The following is a 14,183-nucleotide window of genomic DNA, read 5'->3' as shown; positions in this document are numbered from 1 at the left end:
TTGAAGGGTGAGTCAGCAACAAGTCTGTGAACACAAGGTAGGAAGTAGTATTTTAAATGAGGCTTCACTACTAATACATTATTAAAAGCATGTTTGCATATGAAAAATCCTACTTCATCAATTGCAACATGGAATAGGAACATGGGTCCTGACCACCCAGTTCCTTGACTTAGTGGGAGTTTTGCCTAAGTACAGAATGCAAGGCTCATTGTGTTCTGCTGCAAGCATTTTAAGGTTAAATAATTTTGAATTTTTTTATTTCTTTTGCTCACTATGAAATGAGTGAATTTTTATTTTAAAATTGTCATGATTTCTTTTTCACAGCTTTGCTGGTATGAACACTTTTTACTGCATTTTTTCCCCAGAAGAATTGTCTCTAATATTTTGAAAGAATCTAAGCACATTGTAGCTCCCAGCCAAGCGGAACAAATACAATGAAACCTTTATTAGAAAATGATATGCCTGTGTAATTATAATTATAACATTTATGGGTGAAGCAAGGTTTACTAAAATAAAACATAAAAGCAAGATTATGAGCTCATTCCTTTTCTCACTTGGCCTTTTTGAGTATGAGAACATCGCTTGGCAATATCAGATCTGAAAAACTTGGGCCTAAACAACTATAGGGTCTTCAGCAAAGGAATCTAAGGGTATAAAATAATAGGGAAACTTGTTTCTAAGTGATGTTTTTCTTTGAGAACAACTGTGTACTAGTAGTTATTTGTGTACTAGAAATTATTCATTTTAATAAAAATGTAATTACGCTGAATTCAATACAATGATTAAAGTATATGAGTGTCAGACTGAATCTGAAAAGGTATTTATAAATTAACATTTTACTGAGGAAATAAGCATGTACATTTTAGGGTTTAAAATTAATTATTGCTGCAATCTCTTGAATACATTATATAAATTTTACATAACAAAAAAATAAAAAATATTTGTTTGAAAGGAAAACACTAATGCTCTGAAGATGGAAAAAAATGATGGGTGTTGTTTTGTGATAATATATGTAAAGCAAGAGCTAGTTTACTTGGTTGTTGAAGATGAGTCAGTACAAATAATTGTAAATTATTCCTATATTAAAAATAGGTCACTGATTTAGTTAAGATAATCCAAAACTGAGCTATATAACTAACACTGGTGGTTTTATCAAATAATAATGTACTCTGTGATTCTACTCCAAAAGCAGAACACCATGGATCATAAATAATGGACTCTTATTTGCATCCTTTCTATATTTCCAAGTGTGTCATTGTAAAAATATTCTGATTTTGAAGGAAAGTTTTTCCTACATACGGTGATATTATTAGCCACTGCATATAACATGTATCATCTATTTTAAAACAACCGATCTATGTTCACTGCAATGGTTATCACACTGAAAACTAATATATACAGGTCTGCCATCTTATGGACCGTGAATGGTACTACCAAAACATTGGGTACAGCATTATTTTATTAGGATCAGGAGAATACTGTGTTTACAGTTTTTTTCCTTTCAGATCCTTTGTACTGGAAGTTGCCCCAGCATTTTGACCAATTATTTTTATCTGCTTTTTCATAGCGATTGTACATATATCTATATATAATCACTATGATATTTTTGTGTGCGCCCACACACACACACACACTAATTCACTACATAAGAACATTATTAAAGTTGAAGACAAGCACTCAAAAGTTAGGAAATGCTAGAATTAAGGGTGCCTGTGCAACCTTAATTTGGTCCCCTTGTGCATGTGTGTTATGAGAGAGTCTTTAATTACATGCTCACAGATAATTTTTTTTCACAGGATCCCTATCTTATTCATTGCACAGGATGGACATGTATATAATTAGAAGTTATTCCGTGTTTTGTTTTCTCCGTATTGTTCAATGTGTGGGCCCATGCCTTATTTACTGCACTCTATTCAAACCCTGTTCTGAAGACAGAATTATTAATTTTCTCATGGGCTTTTCTATGGTGCTCATCTTCAGTAGACAGAGTGATTTACAAACATTAATTAATTTATCTTTATGACATCCCTGTGAGGTGAATGGGGAGTATTATTCCCATTTTACAGATAGGGAACCAAGTTACAGATAGATGAAGGTAAAAAGTTTTCACTAATTTTGGCTGACCAACTTGAGACACCAAGAACCTGATTTTTTCAGAGTACTTAGCATTATGTAGCACTTTCTGTGTTCAAAGCACAGCTTTCATTGATGTCAGTTGCAGCTGTGAGTGCTCAGAATGTCTGCAGATCAGACCCCAGGGTATCCTGTTAGCACCCAGAAAATTAGAAACACACAATGACCACCTGTGAAAAAGTGTGGTTTATATTACTTGAGTAGCATCACAGAGGAACTCTGCCACAGATCTGTAAAGGCATTTAGGTACCTAAACATGCAGATAGGTGTCCAAATCTACCATGTAGGCAACCCTGACATTTAAAAAGTCATAGCTCAGGTGCAGCTTAACCTTTCTAGGCACCTAACTTTCCTCTAGTCAGCATTTTCAAAGCAACCTAAGCATTCCCGCCATCCCACTGCTAATGAGCTGTGCAGAGCCCTAGTTTAAACTGGAGGCCCCAAAACAGGATTCTCAAACGAGGCAGGGGAATGTCTGTCTCACCAATGGGGCCCGATCCCATAGACATGCCCTAAGGGAGGTGCCTAGCTCTGGCTCATCTGCCAGGTGTACTAGGTTAACCAGAGAGATACCTAAGCCCCTTTCCTCCTGTAGGCCTAGTATGACATGAGTAATTGGACATGGGTAAGGCCTTATATTTTGGGAGTCAGGATTAGGGAGGTAAATGGATCAGCAGGCTGGAAACAGAAGTCTGTACTAGCTAAAATAAGAGAGAACATCCAGGGAACTATTTACAATGGACGTGTTAACTGGATAAAATAAGCCTGGAATGCAAGATGAGGCAAAGAGTAAGTCATGCATGGACAGAGTATGCTGTACACAGGTTGGTTTTTACAAAGTGACCAAGCCAATCCCAAAATGTGTGGTGCAATATAATGTGTAAACGTATAAAAAGGAAAAGTTTTCATGCTGTGATGCTCTAGCATGTCTCTATTGAGCATGTGCAAACTGATTGATTTTTTTTTTTCAGTTTATAACTTGGCCAGTGGATTTTCACAGAGATGGCAAAAGGCACATCCTTGATAAAAAGCCACATCTATGCCTAATTTTAAGCCTTTGCTCCAAAGCACAGGGGCATTTGAGCTCAGAGAAAAGGTTTCAAGATTATTTTAACATGGATAAAACAACATATTTTTTCCATAGCCTCATTCTTGGAAATGGCTGATCTGTTTTGGCTGATTTTTTTTTTTTTTTTTTTTTTTTTTTTTAAATTCAGCTTGTGGCAGACACCTGGCATAGAAAATTTCAGCCTGAATGGTTAAAATTTGGCAAAGTTATAAGAAAGGCCCTATGTAAATCAGGATTTACTGGCTGGGCTCTTGGGGGAAGGAGGTGTGAGTGTCTGGGCTGGAGGGGCATGACTGGGCTCTGGGGGATATGGGGGTGTGAGTGCACAGAAATTGTGAAAATACTGAGATTTTTTTTCAGTATTCTTAAAAAAGAAGAAAAAAGTGTGAAATACTTTATATTTTATATAAAAAATCACTTTGGCAAACTGTAATGCTCAGTTGTAACGTGTCTGTACTGTTCTACGTGTGCAACACAGAGTGCTGTGTAATACTTTATTCTTGGGGGAATTCTGCATCACTGCGCAATGCAGAATTTTGCAGAAATGAACATTGGGCATGCAGAATCCTATTTCTGTGGAGTGGGGGAGAAAGGTACTGCAGAGATGTTGGCTGCCACTAGGGGTCACTGGACCTGGCACAGCCTAGCTCACAAATAGAAGACAAGGCCTGCGGGAGGGAACTTGAGGGTTCCCAGCAGCTGCAGTTCTTAGCATACCCTGAGGGAAGGAGGCGGCTGCATGCAGGAAACTCCATGCAAGCCCAGGACCCAGCATCATGTTGTTTCTCCCTCTGGATCTCTGGGGGCATAGGGTCTGTGAGTGTCTGGGCCGAGTGGACCACACAGCTGGGCTCAAGAGGGAAAGGGATGTGAGTGTCTGGGCTGGGTGGGGCCATGGCTGGGCTCTGGGGGAGAAGGGGTTGTGAGTGTCTGGCCCCCCAGCTGGGCTGTGGGGGGGAGGAGGCAGAGAAGCAGGATCTGAGTTGTCATAGGGGTTTCTTTAACTCTCTACTCCTGGGGAAAATTTTGTGTGTGTCTGTATTGTTACAGACGTACTTGCTGATAGGTATTTTGAAATAAATTACCAAAATAAGTGAAACTGGCATTATTATGTATACGTGCATCTGAAGAAGTGGGTTTTTTACCCACAAAAGCTTATGTGCAAATAAATCTGTTGGTCTTTAAGGTGCCACCAGACTCATTGTTTTTGTGGATACAGACTAACATGGCTATCCCTCTGATACATGATTATATAGTGTTATTTTGACCAATAAAATTTGCAGAATTTTAAAATGTGTGCACAATTTTTAATTTTTTGGTGCAGAATTCCCCCAGGAGTAGTAATAAATCAATCTAATTGCAGTCTAGGTGGGAAACACTGAAAGGAAGCCCAGTCCCACTCCCCCTGAAAGGCTGCCTTGTTGGATCAACTCAGACTTTCCCCAGAGGTGAACCAGAGGAAGTTCCATTAGGAAGTGTTCCCAAAAGGGGACTGTCCACAGACTCTTGCTTAATGGCTCTGTGATTTAGCCACTCGCTGGCTGATCCTGGAAACCAAGACGATGGGTGACCTCATGGATAGTATTATTTTAGAACAATATTTAAAAATTCTTCCCACAATGGTAAGACCTGTCTGTCGCTTCTGCCCAGCAACCATTTCAGAGACCATAGACAATGAAGAGGTTTTTGGAAGCAGAGCTCTGGAGCATTGGGAGGATTCCCCCCCCCCCCCCCGATGAGGTTCACTGGACCCAGGCTGTGTTTTGGAGCTCCCAGAACAAGGAGGTGCCTGTAGTTCTGGGCCCCTTACATCCCTGTGGATCTCCAGGGCCCAGTGCTCTAAGTTTCCAGGCCTCAAGGAGGCCTTCATCGACCGTTCAAGAGGGCTTAGTCTTATATTATTATTATGAGCAACTGAGACGCAGCAAAAATGCTATGTGTTGGAGCGTGATTATCTTAGGTGTCACTTTGTCCAACAGGATAAGACCTCAAACCCGCTAAAAAAGGTCGCCATAAGAACCTTCCTGGTTCCCACCAAGATAAGATCACACTGGGCAGAAATGTTGTGAGGCCAAACAGTCCTATGCCAAGACTTGCTCCAACTCAAAGTCCTTGAACCCAATCAAACAATCCAAATTGCCTGCATACACGGTGTGACATTATCTGATTAAAATATGACCATATAGATCATTATTGTAACCGCTGTTATATATTTGCAACAAATCTTGTACAAAATATGGCATGTAAGTTGTCTATGAAAAGGTTATGATTTGCTGGTTATGATTATGCTATCTGTATGCATGTATCTTTTGCCTTTGAAGTTATGAATATTGGCTCTATACCTGGATTTCAAATGTTTTGCTCCTGGGGTAATGCCCACAAGGTAGTTAGCCAGCACATCTTGGAGGGACTATTCAAATTGAGTGGCCCATTAAAGGACATTTAACTCACAATGGACCATGGGGATGCCTATCTACAGATAATGGTCTTTCCTGCTGTGACTAAGCAGAAATATGCATGGACATGTGACTTGCCCATATGATTCCAAACCCCATCTTGTCACCTGTGATTTTCCAGTGGCTGTGTTGAGAGCTTTGTTTGGAAACAATGGGTTTCCCTCCACATGGCAGAAGCTACAAAAGGCCCTGGAAACATCTCCATTTTGCCTCTTTCCTGCTCAAACCTCTGGACTTTATACTAATAGGAGCATTCTAGCCAAGGGACTGAGGTCCTTCCAATGATTTGTAAGCAACCAGACTTATTAAGCCAGCAGTTTATTCCATCACTGCTACAAGCCTGAACCAAGAACTTTGCAATTACTATATGTATTTGATTCTTTTAATCAATTTTAGCTCTCACTTTCTTTCTTTTTATGAATAAGCCTTTAGTTTTTAGATACTAAAGGATTGGCAACAGTGTGATTTTTGGGGGGGGCGGGGCGGGTAAGATCTGAGTATATATTGCCCTGGGTGTGTGGCTGGTCCTTTGAGGTCAGAAGAACCTTTTATTTGATGAGGCTGGTTGTAAAGATCTTTAAATTCAGTGTTTTTTGGGGTGTTAGAAGAACTGGAATACCTAAGGAAACTGCTTTTATAACTTCTTGTTAGTCAGTATGGTGAGACAGAAGTTTACTTTTGTTGCTGGTTTGGTATATCTTATGGAGGAACAACATATAGGGAAGAAGCAGATTTTTGTCTGTCCTTCCCAGGCTGCCAGAAGGTAGTCCCTAAGGGATGAGGCTGGGTTCCCTTAATTCCCCTCACCCTCATAACAAAACCATTTGAAAGGGTGGGGATTGATATCATAGGCCCCCTTAAGAAAAGTGCCTTGGGCCACAAATTTATTGTAGTACTTGACTATGGCACAAAGTACACAGAGGTGTTCCCTTGTGGTTTACTTAAATCATGACGTTTATTGTCTGGACCAGTGATGACCAAAATAGATCTACCATGTAAACTGCTTAAGCCTTGGAGGTCTCAGGAAAACCTCTTCCCATACAGAAGAAGGAGATGAAGATTTAGGACCCCAGCTCACAGAACCAACTGAGGTAGGGATTAAGGGGGTCCTGCTTGGGGATGGGTTGTCCACTGGTCAGAGAGAACAATTAGAGACCTGTTGCAGATGCACCAGGGCATATTTTCCCCATTTCCAGGATGAACCTCTGTAGTGGCCCACCAATCTATATAAAACCTGGGACCCAACCCAGTCAAAAGTCAGTATCCCATCCCAGAGGGGTTGAAGTCCTAGTTAGTACAAGAGGTCCATAAGATGTTAAACTAGGTGTGATTGAGGAACTGAGAAGTCCCTGGTGTAGTCTGGTACTCCTTGTCCCTAAACTGGATGGGACTGTTTGATTCTACATAGACTTCCACCAAATCAATGTGAACTTTGACTTCGTTGCCCAGGCAGTGCCCCGAATTAATGTCCTGTTTAATTGGCTCAGCCAGACCTGATGCATCTCTACACTAGACTTAACTAATGGCAATAGGCAGATCCTGCTCTCCCCCAATTCCCATGCTGAGACAGCCTTCTCAACCTCTGTAGGTCTTTTTCAATTTGTTAATATGCCCTTTGGTTTACAAATCAGCCTGGCCACCTTTCAAAGACTCTTGGACCAGGTGATGTGGCACCATCAACCCTGAGCAACAGCCTACTTGGATGATGTGGTAGTCTACAGTCCAGACTTAGCCACAGTTCTGCAGACCCTACAGGATGCCGATTTAACCACAAACCAAAAGAAATGCACATTAGGGAAGTGGCAGACCACATACTTAGGGTACCTGGTGGGGAACAGTAAAGTGGAACTCTTGATTGGTAAAGTGGAAGCCGTAGCCAACACTCCTGTTCTGAAATCAAAAAAGCAAGTTTGGGCATTTCTTGGTCTGGTGGGGACTGGGATTTTATAGAAAATTTGTTTCCAAGTTTGACTCTCTATTGACTCCCCTTACTGATCTCATTAAAAAAGCAGCTCTTTGCCAGGTCACTTGGTCTCCCCAATGTGATCGGGCATTCCTAGAAACTAAAAAGGTTCTCTAACAAAGCAGTGCTGCGTAGCCCTGATTTTTCACAAGAATTTATTTTACACATGGATGCCTCACAGCGGGCACTGAGCAGAGTTGTCCTAGATGCTCCACATTCAGGAACATCTTATTCTGTATATAGGATTAGGACACTCCAGGACTGTAAAATCCAGTATTTGGTCCTCAATAAAGAGTGTCTAGCAATGCACTGGGCAGGGAAAGCCCCGCGCTCCTATTTGTTTGGGACTCCCTTTTTTTCTTGTCACTAACTAAGCAGCGCTCCAACAGCTCCAGACAATGCCTGGGTGACCCATTCGTACTTCACCTTACAGCCCTTCTGGTTTTGTATAGAGAATTGGCCTACCAAGGACCACCAGAATGCAGACTTTCAGTCCAGGATGAATGAAGTTATGCAGTGAGTACCTTGACAGGCCTATTCAAAGCTTACAGTCAAATGCTTGAGGGATTACTGCTTAACTCAGGTCATTTTACCTGCAGTGCTCACATAGTAGCCCTTGCTAGTGACAGCTGGAGGACCTATGTCTCAGACATTGACAAGCTAACAACCACAGTCAAAAAGGTTTGTAAATATTGCCTAAGCAGAACTTTGCATTTTAAAGAGTATCTGCAAAGCACAGGCTGTGGGTTTGAATCATCCTGAAAAATTGTCCCCGGAACTAGGTAATGTTGACCGAAACAGGAGCTAAAATTACAAGTGGCCCAGAAATCTCGGTCTCAGGTTCGCCTTCTACCCATATCTGTCACCGGGGGCTTATATTTCCACATAAAACTCGAACAAAATAAAGGTACAACAGAATTTATAGAAGGGGTGGTGAGGATTCCCAGAATAAACAAGGTAAAACAGATAACAACCAGGCAGATAATAAAAATAAGGCAGGTTGTATCAACAGGGGGACTATGCACACAAACAAATATCCCCTACTCAAAGTAACCCTTGTGGGGTGAATGGCCTATGCTTAATTACCTGTTCCGTCTCAACCAGACTCTACCACTCAGATGGGCAGCAGCGATCTGATCTGAACACTGCCTTGTATAGACACTCTGTCACTAGGCAGATTAGATGATTGACAGCCACTGTCTTTTCCCGCCTAAACAGAAAAAGGCACCAAACTGGAACGAGGAGGGGACAAGAAGGGCTCACAAAAATGGACGACTAGTTGTCCTTTAGAGAATCCAAGATGGCCTTAGGATTTTTACCTCTACAGTAAGATGAGATGGGGAAGCTGTTACGCTACTATTGCATACCATCCACAAGACATTACTTTTTACTCAAGTTTTTTGGAAGGGGAAATTAAAATTACACCAGTATTAAAGGAGCTAAAATGTCTGCTGGACATTCAGAAATGTTACAGAAACAACTCGACTTAATTGCAGAGTCTGGCAAGTAGCTTGTTGATTTAATCAGATGGTTAGAAAGCCATGAGATTTGTGTTCATCAAGTGTACAATAAAGTTATTGACTTAATGAACACCTATTGAGCACTTAAAGTTGAGCAAGAAGGATTCAACACCAGTGTAAAAATTTCTATTGAAATTGCAGATAAGCTTACAAACTAGTGTCTCCCTGATCATGGTGAAAGAAAACCCTATTTTACTCAGATAACACACTAGTTCCTTAAAGCAGTAACAGTGTTTGATTACATGCAAGTTTGTATGTTAAACTTTGATGCCCTCCCACTGGATTCCATACCTGGTTTCAACAAGAGCTTCAAAATTGAATTAGAAGGGTGCTGGTTTTACGCAAAGGAAAGCACGAGTGACCTTTTGATGACTGCCTTTTGGAGGTCTGCAGAACCATGCTTTCCCAACATTGCAAAACTGGCCAACCGATATTTGTCTGTTGTCCCTAGATCTGCATGCCAAGCAAAGCGTTTCAGCATATGAGTAGGTTCAGGCTGTACAGAGGCAATTCATGAAAGAGGAATGAATGAACTGGCAAACGATGCTTAACTTTAATTCAAAAATATAAACAGAAATAACTGAACATTTAGTGGACTGTATATGTTTGTGTTTATTGTTGATTTTAGTTGTAAATAGGGCTGTCAAGCAATTAAAAAAATTAATCCTGCGATTAATCACAATGTTAAACAATAATAGAATACCATTTATTTTAAATATTTTTGGATGTTTTCTACATTTTCAAATATATTGATTTCAATTTATAACACAGAATACAAAGTGTACAGTGCTCACTATATTTATTTTTGATTACAAATATTTGCACTGTAAGAAACAAGATATAGTATTTTTCAGTTCGCCTAATACGAATACAGTAGTTCAATCTCTTTATTGTGAAAGTGGAACCTACAAATGTAGAATTAGGTACAAAAATATAACTGCATTCAAAAATAAAACAATGTAAAACTTCAGAGCCTAAAAGTCCATTCAGTCCTATTTCTTGTTCAGCCAATTGCTCAGACAAACAAGTTTGTTTACATTTGCAGGAGATAATGCTGCCCACTTCTTGTTCACAATGTCACCTGAAAGTGAGAACAGGTGTTCTTATGGCACTTTTGTAGCCGGCGTTGCAAGATATTTATATTCCAGATGCGCTAAAGATTCATATGTCCCTTCATGCTTCAGCCACCATTGCAGAGGACATGCGTCCATGCTGATGATGGGTTCTGCTCGATAACAGTCCAAAACAGTGTGGATCGACACATGTTCGTTTTCATCATCTGAGTCAGATGCCACCAGGAGAAGATTGATTTTCTTTTTTGGTGGTTCAGGTTCTATAGTTTCCGTATTAGAGTGTTGCTCTTTTAACACTTCTGAAAGCATGCTCCACACATCGTCATTCTCAGATTTTGGAAGGAACTTCAGATTCTTAAACCTTGGGTTGAGGGCTGTGGCTATCTTTAGAAATCTTACATCGGTACCTTCTTTGTGTTTTATCAAATCTGCAGTGAAAGTGTTCTTAAAATGAAAATGTGCTGACTTACCATCCAAGACTACTTTTACATGAAATATATGGCAGAATGCAGGTAAAAAGACATAAAATTCACCCCAAAGGAGTTAAGTCACAAATTTAATTAATGTATTATTTTTTTTAACAAACATCATCTTCATGGAAGCATGTCCTCTGGAATGGTGACCAAAGTACGAAGTGATGTTTAGCATATCTGGCACGTAAATACTTTGCAATGCCGGCTACAAAAGTGCTATGCAAATGCCTGTTCTCACTTTCTGGTGACATTGTAAATAATAAGAGGGCAGCATTATCTCCTTCAAATGTAAACAAACTTGTTTGTCTTAGCGATTGGCTGAATGAGAAGTAGGACTGGGTGGATTTGTAGGCACTAAAGTTTTGCATTGTTTTGTTTTTGGGTGCAGTTATGTAACCAAAAAAAAAATCTACATTTGTAAGTTGCACTTTCACAATAAAGAGATTCCTCTACAGTACTTGCATGAGGTGAATTCAAAAGTACTGTTTCTTTTGTTTATAATTTTTACAGTGCAAATATTTGTAATAAAATAATAATATAAAGTGAGCCACATACACTTTGTATTCTGGTTGTAATTGAAATCACTATATTTGAAAATGTAGAAAAACATCCAAAATATTTAATACATTTCAATTGGTATTCTATTATTTAATAGTGCAATTAAAATTGCGATTAATTTTTTTTGAGTTATTTGTGTGAGTTAACTGCAATTAATCGACAGCCCTAGTTGTAAAGTTAATTAAATTTAGTTATAAAATCAGTTCCATGTGTCCTCTGTGAAATTATATATTTTTACCTTTTACATCGTTGTGAATTTTTGAAACAAAATTTGTAATTTACATAAAGCCCTGTTTACAAGCAATTGAAAACAAGGTCTTATAATGGGAAGTGTCAGGCAATTTTAATAATTGGCTTTGCTATCAGTGCAATCTATTATACATTTGGGATAGCTAAGAAGAAATACTATTTTGGCTACTATTAGTTTCCATATTGCATATTATAATACAATAGCTTCTTTTTTATTTTAAACTGGTGCAAAATTTTTTAGCCATAAAGGGCTTTTTATTTTCCACAGGAGGTGCTTAGTCTTTACTATTGAATAAGCTTGCATTAGGATGAGTAGTAGCTGTTTACAGTGATTATTATAATTGCCATTCATTATCATGCAGGTATATCTTTTTATGAAGAATATGATCAGCAACTTCTCCATCAATGAAGAAGGTAAAAATATTTTTATCATGCATCATGAGGGGATTTTAGTATACTGTATGTGGGGTTCTTAATACTTTTGCCCCTTTTCAATCCAGGTGGCTGGCTAGTGCAGTGACTCAAGCCTTGGCTACTGTGAGAAGAGGAGAGGCAAACCAATACAATAGAGATCACCTTAAACCTTTTAAAGGAAAAACCCAGAAATTTGACAGGAACGATGATATGAATAATATAAAGTAGGATCAAATACTTGCTTAGGAAAATAATAAACTGTCAATTACCAGCACAATCAATTTAGTTTTTTTTTTCAACAACATGCTGCATTACCCCAAGAGGGAATCAATTGCTATCCCGTTTTTGCCTCTCTGCTTTGATGCTGCAATGACTGAACCTCTTTCCAACAGGTCCACCGGCAAATGACAGCTCCTCTCCCAGAGGGCTACACCTGTTCCCCAGGCAACCAAACTGTATTTCCTCTGTCAGTGTGACAGAAGTCAACTTCATTGGTCATATACTCTATGCCACTCGCGGCCGGGCTCCTTGAACACTGCCCTTCATGGTCCAGCTTCCTCTAACACCAGTCCCCTTTTCATCCCAGCGTAGTCTCTTTTCACCTCCTTCTCTAACTGCCTTCCAGCATCAACCTTTGGGCGATTCTGGGCTCCTTCTCCCTAGCTCGTGCTGCCCTCTCATGGGCTGTCTCTCTCCCCAGGACAGCCTTCTATGCTGCTGCACCATAGCTGCAGCAGGTGCTAGTGCCAGGGTTACTACACTAGTCAAAGTTTGGGGCCTTGTGGGTGTTCCAGTTAGGAACAGAAATTGGTCGTAGTCAGGTATTTCTGTGATCAAAAGTTGTTTACAAAGAATGTTCAAAGTCCTGTGTCTCTGACTGCAGAAGGAAACTGGGAACAGGTAATAGATTCTTTTGCTCACAACACCAAGAGTACTCTTTTCAGTCTGCAGCCCTGACCCAAAAACTTCTCCCCAGATTTCTTCCAGGGACAGCCACATGTTTTCAGCAGCTCCTTCAGGCTGTCTGTGTCACTCTCTCCTCCTTTATCTTCTGCCTTCCCTATCACACACACTTCTCCTCAAGAAGTGGCAAAGAGTCCTGTGGCACCTTATAGACTAACAGACGTATTGGAGCATGAGCTTTTGTGCGTGAATACCCACTTCGTCGGATGCATGTACTGGAAATTTCCAGAGGCAGGTATAAATATGCAAGCAAGAACTAGGCTAGGGATAACGAGGTTCGTTCAGTCAGGGAGGATGAGGCCCTCTTCTAGCAGTTGAGGTGTGAACACCAAGGAAGGAGAAACTGCTTTACGCCTGGCGGACGCGGGCAGCCCGGAGACACGGTACCGCTCTGGCGGGCGGGCGGCCCCTGACTCTGCGGCGCAGGGCCGGGGCTGGCTGCACGGAGCGTCCCGGGGGGGCCGCTTTGCAGGGCAGCCGGCGGGCGAGATGCTCCGGCCGGGGCCCCTTCCGCGGGGCGTGGGGGGCCCTGCCCGGCGGGGTCTCTGAGCGGGCGGACGCCGGGGCTGCTGCTTCCCTTGGCCTGAGCCAGGAGACTTAACGAGTCCAACAGAGCAGCCCCTCCATGGGGCCCGGCCCGGCCGGGGAGGCGCTAGGTGGGCGGCCTGCCGGGGGGGACGGGGACGCTGACCCAGCCTCTCCTCTGGGTCCGTGCTTAGGAGCAAACGGCCTCCCCTGGTGCGCTACTCCGGGTGCCTGAGGAGCTCATGGGCTAACAGAGGGGAGTGGAACCAGCGCTCTGGTGGCACGTGCCGTCTGTCCCTGGGATGTTTGTTCAGGGAGCCCGTCCCCGTAGCCTCTGGCCTCCGCGCCGCACACAAACCAGCAAGCGCTGCGTGGCGCCCCCTGGGGGCGGAAAGGTGGACAGGCGTCTCCCAGCGGCAGAGGCTCGGCCCTGGCCGGGGTGCTTGTGCTAGCGGTGCCATCCAGGCAGCCTGCCCCCTGCTGAGAGAGGCGAGCTCTTCCCCAGGCCATCTACAATGGACTCAACAGAAGCCGCCCAGTTGTGCCCCTGCTCCTTATTTTCATTGGGTTATATGTAGATTTAAAATAATAACGGCCCCCAGCCAAGGCTCCAGGTGCCCACATGTGGCTAACTGTAAAGACAATGAAATAGGTAAAAGCCCTCTATAGGCCTGACACTATTCACAATTGTGAAGGTATTTGCAATTGTGCACATATGCTCTGCTGAAAGGCCTAGGAGAGTTAACTTCTTTCCTTAGTGAACTTCCCCTCATTTTGACCTCTTTTC

The 14,183-nt window shown here is 41.7% G+C and overlaps 1 long non-coding RNA gene across 2 annotated transcripts; it reads left to right on the top strand.

The window, feature by feature from the left end:
* Positions 1–1,701: 1,701 nt before the first annotated feature.
* Positions 1,702–12,174, top strand: LOC122460859. Of its 2 annotated transcripts, none has more exons than XR_006282430.1 (3): positions 1,702–2,922; positions 11,857–11,908; positions 11,995–12,174. It is a non-coding gene; the product is annotated as an uncharacterized LOC122460859 (long non-coding RNA). The 2 variants fall into 2 exon arrangements; XR_006282429.1 differs by having other exon boundaries at positions 1,702–2,957.
* Positions 12,175–14,183: the final 2,009 nt, after the last annotated feature.

Source organism: Dermochelys coriacea, chromosome 6 (assembly GCF_009764565.3).
Source record: "Dermochelys coriacea isolate rDerCor1 chromosome 6, rDerCor1.pri.v4, whole genome shotgun sequence".
NCBI lineage: Eukaryota > Metazoa > Chordata > Testudines > Dermochelyidae > Dermochelys > Dermochelys coriacea.
This window is presented reverse-complemented; position numbering and strand designations above follow the sequence as displayed.